The 15,565-nt window shown below is 35.7% G+C and overlaps 1 protein-coding gene and 1 long non-coding RNA gene across 8 annotated transcripts in view; one reads left to right on the top strand and one right to left on the bottom strand.

Annotated features, from left to right (window-relative positions):
• Positions 1–12,706, bottom strand: part of LOC143677704 (uncharacterized) — a 115,493-nt gene extending 102,787 nt beyond the window's left edge. For all 3 annotated transcript variants that reach the window (XR_013172824.1, XR_013172826.1, XR_013172825.1), the window contains exon 1: positions 12,482–12,706. This is a non-coding gene — a long non-coding RNA (uncharacterized LOC143677704). The remainder of the gene's footprint in view (positions 1–12,481) is intronic.
• Positions 12,707–12,740: 34 nt separating this feature from the next.
• Positions 12,741–15,565, top strand: part of SLC38A11 (solute carrier family 38 member 11) — a 224,152-nt gene continuing 221,327 nt past the window's right edge. For 3 of the 5 annotated variants that reach the window (XM_077154032.1, XM_077154031.1, XM_077154033.1), the window contains exon 1: positions 12,892–12,987. The gene's annotated coding sequence lies outside the window, so the exon portion shown is untranslated. Of the gene's footprint in view, positions 12,988–15,565 lie in introns of all 5 variants that reach the window. The other 2 variants (XM_077154035.1, XM_077154034.1) reach the window with 1 other exon arrangement.

The following is a 15,565-nucleotide window of genomic DNA, read 5'->3' as shown; positions in this document are numbered from 1 at the left end:
CTTTCCCGGGCTGCGGCGGCCAGCAACCCTCCCCACGTTCGGACCCCGGGCCGGCTGGCACTCTTCCAAGCCGCTTCGGCAGGCGAACCTCCCGGACGGCGAGAGTTTTCCAAAGTTAAAGGACCCACAGCACCTTTTACTGGTGGGACCCGCAGACAAACATGTGCCACAAGCGCCACCTACTGGGCAGGATAAGAAAAACAGAACCCAGAGATTTCACAGAAAAATCTTGCAACCTTGTTGGGTCCAACACCCAGGGAAATCTGACTAAATGCCCAGACACGAGCAGCAGAAGATAACTGTCCACGCTCAGAAGATTGAGAATATGGCCCAGTCAAAGGAACAAACCAATAGTTCAAATGAGATACAAGAGCTGAGACAACTAATCCTGAATATACGAACAGAAATGGAAAACCTCTTCAAAAATGAAATCGATAAATTGAGGGAGGACATGAAGAAGACATGGGCTGAACATAAAGAAGAAATAGAAAAATTGAAAAAACAAATCACAGAACTTATGGAAGTTAAGGATAAAGTAGAAAAGATAGAAAAAACAATGGATACCTACAATTATAGATTTAAAGAGACAGAAGATAGAATTAGTGATTTGGAGGATGGAACATCTGAATTCCAAAAAGAAACAGAAAATAACGGGAAAAGAATGGAAAAATTTGAACAGGGTATCAGGGAACTCAAGGACAATATGAACCGCACAAATATACGTGTTGTGGGTGTCCCAGAAGGAGAAGAGAAGGGAAAAGGAGAAAAACTAATGGAAGAAATTTTCACTGAAAATTTCCCAACTCTTATGAAAGACATAAAATTACAGATCCAAGAAGTGCAGCGCACCCCAAAGAGATTAGACCCAAATAGGCGTTCTCCAAGACACTTACTAGTTAGAATGTCAGAGGTCAAAGAGAAAGAGAGGATCTTGAAAGCAGCAAGAGAAAAACAATCCATCACATACAAGGGAAACCCAATAAGACTATGTGTAGATTTCTCAGCAGAAACCATGGAGGCTAGAAGACAGTGGGATGATATATTTAAATTACTAAAAGAGAAAAACTGCCAACCAAGACTCCTATATCCAGCAAAATTATCCTTCAAAAATGAGGGAGAAATTAAAACATTCTCAGACAAAAAGTCACTGAGAGAATTTGTGACCAAGAGACCAGCTCTGCAAGAAATACTAAAGGGAGCACTAGAGTCAGATACAAAAAGACAGAAGAGAGAGGTATGGAGAAGAGTGTAGAAAGAAGGAAAATCAGATATGATATATATGATACAAAAGGCAAAATGTTAGAGGAAAATATTATCCAAACAGTAATAACACTAAATGTCAATGGACTGAATTCCCCAATCAAAAGACATAGATTGGCAGAATGGATTAAAAAACAGGACCCTTCTATATGCTGTCTATAGGAAACACATCTTAGACCCAAAGATAAACATAGGTTGAAAGTGAAAGGTTGGGAAAAGATATTTCATGCAAATAACAACCAGAAAAGAGCAGGAGTGGCTACACTAATATCCAACATTAGACTTCAAATGTAAAGCAGTTAAAAGAGACAAAGAAGGACACTATATACTAATAAAAGGAACAATTAAACAAGAAGACATAACAATCATAAATATTTACGCACCGAACCAGAATGCTTCAAAATACGTGAGGAATACACTGCAAACAATGAAAAGGGAAATAGACTCATATACCATAATAGTTGGAGACTTCAATTCACCACTCTCATCAATGGACAGAACATCTAGACAGAGGATCAATAAAGAAATAGAGAATCTGAATATTACTATAAAGGAGCTAGACTTAACAGACATTTATAGGACATTACATCCCACAACAGCAGGATACACCTTTTTTTCAAGTGCTCATGGATCATTCTCAAAGATAGACCATATGCTGGGTCACAAAGCAAGTCTTAACAAATTTAAAAAGATTGAAATCATACACAACACTTTCTCGGATCATAAAGGAATAAAGTTGGAAATCAATAATAGACGGAATGCCAGAAAATTCACAAATACGTGGAGGCTCAACAACACACTTCTAAACAACGAGTGGGTCAGAGAAGAAATTGCTAGAGAAATTAGCAAATACCTCGAGGCAAATGAAAATGAAAACACAACATATCAAAACTTATGGGATGTAGCAAAGGCAGTGCTAAGAGGGAAATTTATTGCCCTAAATGCCTATATCAGAAAAGAAGAAAAGGCAAAAATGCAGGAATTAACTGTCCACTTGGAAGAACTGGAGAAAGAACAGCAAACTAATCCCAAAGCAAGCAAAAGGAAAGAAATAACAAAGATTAGAGCAGAAATAAATGAAATTGAAAACATGAAAACAATAGAGAAAATCAATAAGGCCAGAAGTTGGTTCTATGAGAAAATCAATAAGAATGATGGGCCCTTATCAAGATTGACAAAAAGAAGAAGAGAGAGGATGCAAATAAATAAGATCAGATATGGAAGAGGAGACATAACTACTGATCTCACAGAAATAAAAGAGGTAATAACAGGATACTATGAACAACTTTACGCTAATAAATACAACAATTTAGAGGAAATGGACGGGTTCCTGGAAAGACATAAACAACCAACTTTGACTCAAGAAGACATAGATGACCTCAACAAACCAATCACAAGTAAAGAAATTGAATCAGTCATTCAAAAGCTTCCTAAAAAGAAAAATCCAGGACCAGACGGCTTCACATGTGAATTCTATCAAACATTCCAGAAAGAATTAGTACCAACTCTCCTCAAACTCTTCAAAAAAATCGAAGCGGAGGGAAAACTACCTAATTCATTCTATGAAGCCAACATCACCCTCATACCAAAACCAGGCAAAGATATTACAAAAAAAGAAAACTACAGGCCAATCTCTCTAATGAATATAGATTCAAAAATCCTCAATAAAATTCTAGCAAATCGTATCCAACAACACATTAAAAGAATTATACATCATGATCAAGTAGGATTCATCCCAGGTATGCAAGGATGGTTCAACATAAGAAAATCAATTAACGTAATACACCATATCAACATATCAAAGCAGAAAAATCACATGATCATCTCAATTGATGCAGAGAAGGCATTTGACAAGATTCAACATCCTTTCCTGTTGAAAACACTTCAAAGGATAGGAATACAAGGGAACCTCCTTAAAATGATAGAGGGAATATATGAAAAACCCACAGCTAATATCATCCTCAATGGGGAAAAATTGAAAACTTTCCCCTAAGATCAGGAACAAGACAAGGATGTCCACTATCATCACTATTATTCAACATTGTGTTGGAGGTTCTAGCCAGAGCAATTAGACAAGAAAAAGAAATACAAGGCATCAAAATTGGAAAGGAAGAAGTAAAACTATCACTGTTTGCAGACGATATGATACTATACGTCGAAAACCCGGAAAAATCCACAACAAAACTACTAGAGCTAATAAATGAGTACAGCAAAGTAGCAGGTTACAAGATCAACATTCAAAAATCTGTAGCATTTCTATACACTAGCAATGAACAAGCAGAGGGGGAAATCAAGAAACGAATCCCATTTATAATTGTAACTAAAAGAATAAAATACCTAGAATAAATTTAACTAAAGAGACAAAAAACCTATATAAAGAAAACTACAAAAAACTGCTAAAAGAAATCACAGAAGACCTAAATAGATGGAAGGGCATACCGTGTTCATGGATTGGAAGACTAAATATAGTTAAGATGTCAATCCTACCTAAATTGATTTACAGATTCAATGCAATGCCAATCAAAATCCCAACAACTTATTTTTCAGAAATAGAAAAACCAATAAGCAAATTTATCTGGAAGAGCAGGGTGCCCCGAATTGCTAAAAACATCTTGAGGAAAAAAAACGAAGCTGGAGGTCTCGCGATGCCGGACTTTAAGGCATATTATGAAGCCACAGTGGTCAAAACAGCATGGTACTGGCATAAAGATAGATATATCGACCAATGGAATCGAATAGAGTGCTCAGATATAGACCCTCTCATCTATGGACATTTGATCTTTGATAAGGCAGTCAAGCCAACTCACCTGGGACAGAACAGTCTCTTCAATAAATGGTGCCTAGAGAACTGGATATCCATATGCAAAAGAATGAAAGAAGACCCATATCTCACACCCTACACAAAAGTTAACTCAAAATGGATCAAAGATCTAAACATTAGGTCTAAGACCATAAAACAGTTAGAGGAAAATGTAGGGAGATATCTTATGAATCTTACAATTGGAGGCGGTTTTATGGACCTTAAACCTAAAGCAAGAGCACTGAAGAAGAAAATAAATAAATGGGAACTCCTCAAAATTAAACACTTTTGTGCATCAAAGAACTTCATCAAGAAAGTAGAAAGACAGCCTACACAATGGGAATCAATATTTGGAAACGACATATCAGATAAAGGTCTAGTATCCAGAATTTATAATGAGATTGTTCAACTCAACAACAAAAAGACAGCCAACCCAATTACAAAATGGGAAAAAGACTTGAATAGACACCTCTCAGAGGAGGAAATACAAATGGCCAAGAGGCACATGAAGAGATGCTCAATGTCCCTGGCCATTAGAGAAATGCAAATCAAAACCACAATGAGATATCATCTCACACCCACCAGAATGGCCATTATCAACAAAACAGAAAATGACAAGTGCTAGAGAGGATGCGGTGGAAGAGGCACACTTATCCACTGTTGGTGGGAATGTCAAATGGCGCAACCACTGTGGAAGGCAGTTTGGCGGTTCCTCAAAAAGCTGAATATAGAATTGCCATACGACCCAGCAATACCATTGCTGGGTATCTACTCAAAGGACTTAAGGGCAAAAACTCAAACGGACATTTGCACACCAATGTTTATAGCAGCGTTATTTACAATTGCAAAGAGATGGAAACAGCCAAAATGTCCATCAACAGACGAGTGGCTAAACAAACTGTGGTATATACATACGATGGAATATTATGCAGCTTTAAGGCAGGATAAACTTATGAAGCATGTAATAACATGGATGGACCTAGAGAACATTATGCTGAGTGAGTCTAGCCAAAAACTAAAAGACAAATACTGTATGGTCCCAATGATGTGAATCGACACTCGAGAATAAACTTGGAATACGTCATTGGTAACAGAGTTCAGCAGGAGTTAGAAACAGGGTAAGATAATGGGTAATTGGAGCTGATGGGATACAGACTGTGCAATAGGACTAGATACAAAAACTCAAAAATGGACAGCACAATAATACCTAATTGTAAAGTAATCATGTTAAAACACTGAATGAAGCTGCATCCGAGCTATAGGTTTTTGTTTTGTTTTATTTTGTTTTGTTTTGTTCTTACTATTACTACTTTTATTTTTTTTCTCTATATTAACATTCTATATCTTTTTCGGTTATATTGCTAGTTCTTCTAAACCGATGCAAATGTACTAAGAAACGATTATCATGCATCTATGTGATGATGTTAAGAATTACTGATTGCATATGTAGAATGGTATGATTTCTAAAAAAAAAAAAAATGGACAGCACAATACTACCTAATTGTAATGTAATTATGTTAAAACACTGAATGAAGCTGCATCTGAGCTATAGTTTTTTTTTTCTTATATATTTTTGTAATTTTTATTTTTATTTTTATTTTTTCTCTGTATTATCATTTTATTTCTTTTTCTGTTGTCTTGCTATTTCTTTTTCTAAATCGATGCATATGTACTAAGAAATGATGATCATACATCTATGTGATGATATTAAGAATTACTGATTGCATATGTAGAATGGAATGATTTCTAAATGTTGTGTTAGTTAATTTTTTTTAATTAATAAAAAAAGAAAGTAAATGAGATAGGACTTGAATTTTGAAAAAAAAAAAAAAAGAAGAAGAAAGAGCGAAAATCAAGGATTAACTGTTCACCTGGAAAAACTAGAGGAAGAACAGCAATTAATTAAAAAACAAACAGAAGAAAAGGGATAACGAAGATTAGAGCAGAAATAATGAAACTGAGAATATGAAAAGAATAGAGAAAATCAACAAAATTAGAAGTTGGTTATTTGAGAAAATCAATGAAATCAAACGACCTTAGCTAGGCAGATGACAGAGAGAGAGAGAGAGAGGATGCAAACAGATAAAATCAGAAATAGAAGAGGGGCCATAACCATTGACCCTGCAGAAATAAAAGAGGTAATGAGAGGATACTATGAACAACTATACGCTAATAAAGTGGACAATGTAGATGAAATGGACAACTTTCTAGAAAAGCATGAACAACTGACAATGACTTGAGAAGAAATAGATGACCTCCACAAACCAAAGACAAGAAAAGATATTGAATCAGTCACCAAGAGGCTCCCCAAAAAGAAAATTCTAGGGCCACATGGTCTCATACGTGAATTCTACCAAGCACTCAAGAAAGAATTAGAACCAATTCTGCCCAAACTCTTCAAAAAAAATTGAAGAGGGAAAGCACCTAACTCATGCTATGAAACCAACATCATCCTAATATTAAAGCCAGAAAAACATATTACAAGAAAATTACGATCTCTTTAATGAATATAGATGCAAAAATCCTCAACAAAATATTTGCAAATTGAATCCAGCACATTAAAAGAATTATACACCATGAGCAAGTGGGATTTAATTCAGGTATGCAGGCTGGTTCAACACAAGAAATCAATTAATGTAATTCACCATATCAAGAAATTAAAGCAGAAAACCACGTAATCATCTCATTGATGCAGAAAAGGCATCTGACAAAATTCAAAATCCTTTCTTAATGAAAATTCTTCAAATGATAGGAATAGAAGGGAACTTCCTCAACTTGATAAAGAGAATAAATGAAAAACCCACAGCTAACATCATCCTCAATGGTGAAAGACTGAAAGCTTTCCCTCTACGATCAGGAAAAAGACAAGGATGCCCACTGTCACCACTGTTATTCAACATTGTTCTGGAAGTTCTAGCCAGAGCAATTAGACAAGAAAAAGAAACAAAAGGCACCTGAATTTGAAAGGAAGAAGTAAAACTCTCACTATTTGCAGAAGACGATACTACATGCCAAAAATCCCCCAAAAAATCTACAGCAAAGCTACCAGAGCTAATAAGTGAGTACAACAAATTGACTGGGTACAAGATCAACACCCCAAAATCAGCAGTGTTTCTATACACTAGTAATGACATCATGCAATCCAACCTAAGTAAAAAATCAGCAGTTTGGGCAATGGTGGCTCAGTGGCAGAGTTCTCGCCTGCCATGATGGAGACCTAGGTTTGATTTCTGGTGCCTGCCCATGTTAAAAAAAGCAAACAAACAAAAATTCAGCAGTTCATGGTATAATCACATAGCCACGCCCTCACCACCACAACTATATGAGGATATTTCCTTTTCTTCAGCAAAAAATCCCATACCCCTCTCCCATAGCCCCCATTTATTGACATTTAGTTTTGGTATATTGCCTTTGTTATATTCAATGGAAGAATATTATAATGTTACTGTTAACTATAGACCCTAGCTTTCACTGATTATATTTTTTCCTGTAAAACCATCCCATTTTCAACATTTTACAATGTTAACATTTATTTGTTCTCCCTCTACAAAAACATTCTTATATTTGTACATTTAATACCCATCACTGTCTACTATAGGCATTCTTAAGTTATACCATCTCAGTCTTTATCCCCTGTCTTTCCCCAAGAATAAACTGTTAAAAAAAGTTGAAAAAGTGATCAAATTTAATCTAGAGATATGATTGAAGCTGATCTGGATAGGACTAAGGTAAATCAGAATACAGGGTAAAGGATGATATGGGCTATATTTTAAAACTTCAACTCCCATGTAAGACCAAAGGAAGAGATGTTTATTTGGTGCAAAATTTATATTTTTGGTACCATATTATCTAATTTAACTTGTATGGTCAGTTTATTCAAACACCATAATCACATGCAACCTTGAATAGAGCATGAGATCTTGTTCATTTGTACGGGTTAGTGTGATGCTCTGATATACCTCAGAGTAATCTGGACAGAGAATAAAAAAGTAATTGCAAAGTTCCCTTGGGGGACTGGGGAGAAAGAAGGAAATATTCAACTTCCCCATTTGAGGAATTCTTGATATTCACAAGCATTGGGGACAACCAATTCAAAGGGCTGAGCCCTTGATCTTAGGGCTCACTTCTATGAAACCTATTCCCACAAAGGATAAGATAAATCTACTTATATTTATGCCTAAGAGTCACACCCAGAGAATCTCTTTTTTTGCTCAGATGTGGCTCTCTCTAAGCCAATCTGACAGGTAAACTCACTCCGCTCCCCCCCTCTGTGGGGCATGACTCCCAGAGGTGTAAATCTCCCTGGCAATGATGAACATACTCCTGGGGATAAGCCAGGACCTGGCATCATGGGATTGAGAAAGCCTTCTTGACCAAAGGGGGAAGAGAGAAAGGAGACAAAATAAAGTTTCAGTGGCTGAGAGATTTCAAACAGTCTAATGGTTATCCTGGAGATTATTCTTATATATTAGATAGATATCTCTTTTCAGTTTATTCTGTATTGGAGTAGTCAGAGGGACCCCCGTAGTCTTGATTCTTAAAGACAAATATATCACTATATAGCTTTTACAATGTGACCATGTGATTGCAAGAAGCTTATATGCAGATGCTCCCTTTATCCAGAGTATGGACAGATGGGTAAAACAATAAAGACAAAAAAAAAATAGAAATAAATAATGGGAGAGGGAATAAGGGGTAACAAAAAAAAATGGGTAAATTGCAATACTAGTGATCAATGAGAGGCTGGAGTAAGGGGTATGGGATGTATGGGACTTTTCTTTGTTCTTTTCATTTCTTTTTCTGGAATGACGCAAATGTTCTAAAAATGATCATGGTGATGAATACACAACTATGTGATGATACTGTGAGCCACAGAATCTACACTTTGAATGATTTTTATGGTACATGATGATATCTCAAAAATATTTTTTTTAAAAAAAGATAGGATTTTATTAGGTTGAGAAACTGTAGAAATGATAACCTTATGTGTTTCAAGCAGAGGAAACAGCAACAAGTAAAAGCAAGGGGATAACAGAGGACATGAACACCATATTACAAAGTACTGCAGGAGATAGTACTATCAGGGCCCCTGTTATAAGGCCTTGAACACCCATCAAAGAATCTGGATGCTACTGAGGCAAAGTATCCTAAAGCATGGTTTCTTCCCAATTTCATTTTATTTTATTTTTACATCTAATATCTAAATGTAAAAATAAATCCAATTTAATTTGGATTTTTTTGTGTGTGGTATGAAATGAGGCTCAAGTTCTATTGTTTTTTCAATATAGATATACAATTGACCCAGCGCCATTTATAGAAAAGAGCTTTCCCGTACTGATCCATAGTGCTATTATTGTCAAATCAAGCACCCATACATTCTGGACTCTATTCTGCTTCTTTCTTTATCTATTCTTGTGCCAGTTAATATGTGCCATATTAACTATTATAACTTTATAATAAGTATTAACATATAATAGAGAATTTCTTCTCAATATGCTATGTAAGATTGTCTTAGCTATTCTTGGACCTTGCATTTCTGGAAGTATTTTATGGTTAACTTGACAATTTCCACAAACAAAACTACCCGGGTTTTGTTCCACATTGTACTGAATCTATACATCAATTTGGGGATTATTATTATTTAATCTTCTGTTCTATGAATGTGGTATGCCTCTATCTTTACAGCAGTCTTCTTTTATTTCTCTCAATAACTTTTCATAGGGTAGAGGTCTTGCCCATCACTTATTAGATTCATTCTAATAATGTGGCCTTTTTAATATTATGGCAATGGTGTTATTTTTTACATTTCATTTTTTTATTTGGAGCTAGAATATAAAAATACATTTCTTTATATTAATCTTGCATCTATCAACTTCATAATCTCTCCTACATATCAAATAAATTTATCTGTAAGTTCCTTTGGGTTTTCTTTATTTGGGATTTGTTCATATTAATTTTTTAAATATGACAGGTTTGTTTCTTCCCTCGCAATACACAGTTTAGTTCTTTCTCTTGTCTCATTTTACGATTAGGACCACCAATATAATGTGGAATACAAGTAGTCAAAGTCTCACTTCTAATCTCACAAAAAGTTTTTAATTCTTTTACTTTTAATTATAATATTTACTATAGGTTTCAATAGACACTTCTTATCAGATTAAGGAAGTTCCTCTCTATGACAAGTTTGCTAATTTTATAATATGCAAAAATTACAATATAAAAATATAAAAGAATGATATATCATGAATGGAGATTAAATTGATCATCTATGTTTTTTCTTTATCTACTGAAATGATCATAAGATTATTCTCCTTTATTCTGTTAATGTGATTGTTATAGTTTGCTAGCTTCCAGAATGCAACATACCAGAAATGGAATGGCTTTTAAAAAGGGGAATTTAATAAATTGCTAGTTTATAGTTCTAAGGCCGAGAAAATGTCCCAATTAAAGTAAGTCTAAAAAAAAGCCCAAATTACGGCACCCAGGGAAAGATGCCTTGGTTCAAGAAGGCCGATAACATTCAGTTTCCCTCTCAGCTGGAAGGACACATGGTGAACATGGTGGTGTCTGCTAGCTTTCTCTCCAGGCCTCCTGCTTCATAAAGCTCCCTGAGAGGCATTTTCCTTTTTTATCTCCAAAGGCTGGTGGATTCTGTGGTTTTCTCGTCCTTCTGTTGTGCTTCTGCAGCTCTCTCCTCATTCTCAAAAGGAACTCTTTCCGAAATGTCTCCTCTTTTACAGGATTCCAGCAAACCAATCAAGACCCACGTAGAACAGGTGGAGACATGTCTCCATCTAATCAAGTTTAATACCCACAATTGAGTCAGCTCTCCATGGAGATAACCTAATCAAACTTCCAACTTATGGTACTGAATAGGGATTAGGAAAAAAACATTGCTTCCAAGGATTGATTAGGATTAAAACATGGCTTTTCTAGGGTACATAAATCCTTTCAACCCAGCACAGTGATGAATATATGAATTGATATTTTGATATTAAGCCGAATTTGTGTTTTAAGTATAAACCCAACTTGACAGCACTGTATTATTTTCTCCATATAACTCTCAATTTGTTAATATTTTGTCTAAGATTTTTGTACTTACGACCCTGAAAGGGACATCTCTATAATTTCCCTCTTTTGTAATAACCAGCTAAAATTCATATATCAAGGGAATAATGGTCTTAAAACAAGATAGGACATGTTTCAACTTTTACTTTTCCTTGGAAAAGTTTTACAATATTGATGTTTTTTATTCCATAAATATTTAATGGAATTCATCGGTGTTGCCATTTGAGTCTGGAGTTTTCTTTGTGGGAAGGTTTTTAATTATTCATTCAATTTTTTAATACTGGTTCAGTGGCAGAATGCTCACCTTCCATGCAGGAGACCCAGATTCAGTTCCCAGACCATGCACCTCCCCACCAAAAAAATTTTTTTTAATAATAATAGCACTATTATCTATTTTTCTAATGTTTTTCTAGGAATATGTCCATATTATTTATTTATTTATTTATTTATTTTATTTATTTTTACTTTTTTTACATGGGCAGGCACCGGGAATCGAACCCAGGTCCTCTGGCATGGCAGGCAAGCGTCCTTGCCTGCTGAGCCACCATGGCCTGCCCTGTCCATATTATTTAAATTTTCAATTTTTTGGCCCGAATTTGATCATAATATCTTATCTATGTTTCCTCTCTTTTGCATCCTGATCACTTTTGAGAGGGGTTTATCAATTTTATTAGTCTTTTCAAAAAACCAACTTTTAGCTTTGCTGAGTTTCTCTATTGTATGTTTGTTCTTCTATTCCATTAAATTTTGCTCATCTTTATTTGTTCCTCCCTTTTATTTGCTGTTTTTGTGTAATCCTTGAGATGACCGTTTACATCATTTTTTAGCCTCTAATACATGAATTTATGATTATAACTATCCCTTGGAGCACAATTTTATATGTAACATTTCCCCACATGTTTTATACGTAGTGTATCACTTTCAAAATGTTTTCTTATTTTACTTACAATTTCTCTTCTGACCTTAATGAATTATTTAGAAATGTATATCTTTGCCTTCAAACACAGAAGGGTTTTCTAGTAAACTTCTTGCTACTGATTTCCATCTCAGAAAACATAGCCTGTTTAATTTCATTTGTTCGAAATTTTGTTGAAATTTACTTTACAGAGGGCATGTGGTCTTTCTTGGTAAATATTCTGTATATACATTTGAAAACAATGCCTAGTCTGCAATATTAGGTATGGTAATCTATACATTTAACGTTGGTTCAAATGTATTTAGTTTTTTGGGTTTTTTTTTTTTTTGCCTGCTTATTCTATTAGTTACTGAGAGAAGTATGTTAACACCTCTAATATAATTGTGGGTTTGTCTGCTTCTCCTTTTAATTTAATCAACTTTCTCCTGTACACGCACCTGGCCCAGGAGTCAGAGCTAAGTCTGAGACGCTCCAAAGAACGCGAGACCTTCAGCAGACGAACTCATAACACGCGGAGCTGCTCTCTGGTCTGGCCCAGGGCTCAGAAATTGTAATTTTCTGAGGGAAGCAGCAGGCGCCAGGGCTGCTGCTACAAGGTGAGCAGCAACCTAAACATATTCGCACATCGCCAGGAGCCATGGCGCCGTCCTTCAGAACGTGGAAACACACGGCAGCTGCTTCTCGTCGGCTCTGAGGGAAACGCGAAGCCAGAGCCGGTCGGGAAGGGGATGCTGGGAAATGTAGTTCCCGCTCCTCTGAACTCGCTCACTCTCAGACACCACACGAGGCTAGCAAGGAGTCAGGGTCAGACACACGCGATACAAATTGTAATTCATTGGATTTAAGGAGGCTAGTTGAAGCCACAAGACTGGAAGAGACTGCTCTTAAAGAAAGTTTGAAGAGCAAAGGCGAGATCACTGCGCCAGCCCGCTACCATTACCAGGTAAAGCCACAGGGCAAAATAAAAAATGTTGTATTCTGACAGCATAGTTTATTGAGAAGAAAGAAGTATATGTGTAAATATTACTGTAAATTTATGGCAAGTGAAATGCTCACCTTCTAATGAATTAGCTTCATAAATTTAGATTTTTTTTATAATGCATAAGGCTTACAACTGTTGTCTGATGGCAAAACAGATTTTTTTTTGGCTGAAACTTTAAACTATATAAGTCTGTTTAAGCAAAAAGCCAAGACTTTTTTTTCCCTTCAAATATTCATTATATATCACAAGAATATTCCCAAGCTAAAGGTGTTTGACTTTCCCACGGTCGTTAATATTTAAGTCATTTCAGGAAATTGGAGAACTAGAGACAAAGTTTAAGTTAAAATAGGGGATGGGGGGAGAATGTGAAACTGTGTGCCAGGTGCTAGAAAAATCCTTGTGCTGTGGCTTTTTTGTCAATGAAATGATATAAGGATTTGGGTGTGTGACTTTTGAGTAGCAGCGATAAATAAAAACACAGCATAAAAGTGGGAGACCATTTAGCAATTGCGCCACTAGAAGGGGAAACGAGGTGAGGTTTGCCTTAGAAACGGAAACTAGGTGAGGTTTGCTTTAGAAACGGCCCTCCCCCAGCTCTTAGAAGGTCTTAAACTACCAGCAGCTTCCCCCGAGGACGCGCAGTTGTCATGGAGACAGCAGGGGCCGCCTCCTCGTATCCCTGAGCAGGCAGCAGGGCTGGTTAGGAGTATGTATGGGAACACAATGGTGAGTCATTTTACTGCCTGTAGTGGACACCAAGCAAATGACTTAGTACACTGAAAGGGAGAAAAGGAAAAGAGTATAAACAGTCCCACCCTACCCCACTCACCCCACGCACAAAATCTTACAATGCAAGTGATATTAGGAACAATAAAGAAAGCCTTTTTGATCAGCTATTTGCATAACGAAAATTCAAAGGGCTGTTTTTAGAAAAGCCATTTATTTCCTTCAACGTTAATAAAAGCAAAGCTACAACACTGCTCCAATATAATTCAATATTTCTATATAATAAATGATTTTTGTAATAAGAATAGAGAGTTAATATTATAAAAGATTACTTAAATTCTTTCAGAAGTTATATACCAGTTTAGTTCCTGAAATCTTTCCTTCATTAAGTGCCATTAATATATACAGAACGTTAAATACATACTAACAAATTTCTTAAAATTAAGCATGGCTGAACCAAACATGAAAGAAAGATGTATTCTATTAGTACTTATAAAAAACTCAACCCCTATTTTAGAAAATATTAAAAGTGAGAATGTAGACCTGTGGTGTTTATTAATATTCTTTTATTTCAGTTGTCTGGATGGATAAAAATAACATTTCTTCCTTTCTTCTGTAGTCTTATTAAAACCAAAGTGCAGCTACTTTGTCTAGAAAATCTACAATATCTTTATGTTGGCATCCTTCATTTTTCAACAGGAAAAATAGTATGTGACATATATCATCCAATAAATGCAAATTATATACAACACTAAATTCACTCATGTATTTAAAAATAAACTTAGATGATGAATGACGTTAATAGAATTTTTGACCTTTAAATAAGGAAATAGGCTCATACACTGAGGATGTGTAGTTTATGCCTTTAGTTGTCGAGACCTGCAATTGGGCTAATAGATAACATTGATTTATAACATAAGCTACCCCAAATCCTTTCAGGAGGATATGTGGAATGTAAACTGGAAATGAATAAATAATAAATGCCAATGGATCTTAAGCTACATGAAAATGCAAAATGCACTTCTTAGGGCATACCCATATTGCCTATCTTATTCTATAAAATGATGTCATGAATCAATATATAAGTTCTTCAAGACTTTGGTAATGTAACATATCAGAAGAATAGTAGTAGTCATGACAATAAAGGAGAGTAAAGATCAATAGAAACGATATTATCAAAAGCAAATCAACTGTGCATGCCAGGCCAGAGACCTGGGTTCAATTCCCCAAGCCTGCCCATACTAAAAAAAAAGTAAATCAGCTGATGTTCTTTTACACTGCTTCCCATCATCTTGGATTTAATTCTTCTCTGACTCCTGGCTGTTAAACTTAGAATTTTTCTTCTATTTTCTCTTTATTCTTCTTCCTCTTTCTCATAAAGAATGTGTATGTGTATATACACATATGGAGAGAGATTAAAAAGAAATAAATGTGTATGTATATATGTAAATATAAAGAGAATAAACAGAAAATGTATTACGCCATGTCAGTCATCATAACACACATTCGCTCCTCATGTTTCATAGAGGATATTTTAATACATTCCCATGAGAGGTAAGTATGGGAAGAATATTTGTAGCCTGCATTCACCTCCTCCACAGGGAGGAAGAGTGATGTCCCTGATAGGTGTTTTAGTAGAAGGAACCCATCAAACCTGGCTTCTGCTTCTGGACTATTATCTGTGGGTTGGCCTATATACAGAGCAACATTCAGATTCACTGGGAGCTGCAGTAACGCTTGTGGGGCTGGCCTTGCTCTTGCCAAGAAGGCCTGTGTTCTAGTTTGCCAGCTACTGGAATGCAACACACCAGAG

The sequence above is a fragment of the Tamandua tetradactyla genome, chromosome 3, assembly GCF_023851605.1.
Source record: "Tamandua tetradactyla isolate mTamTet1 chromosome 3, mTamTet1.pri, whole genome shotgun sequence".
Lineage (NCBI taxonomy): Eukaryota > Metazoa > Chordata > Mammalia > Pilosa > Myrmecophagidae > Tamandua > Tamandua tetradactyla.
Note: the sequence above shows the minus strand (reverse complement) of the source record. Positions and strands in the feature narration are given on the sequence as shown.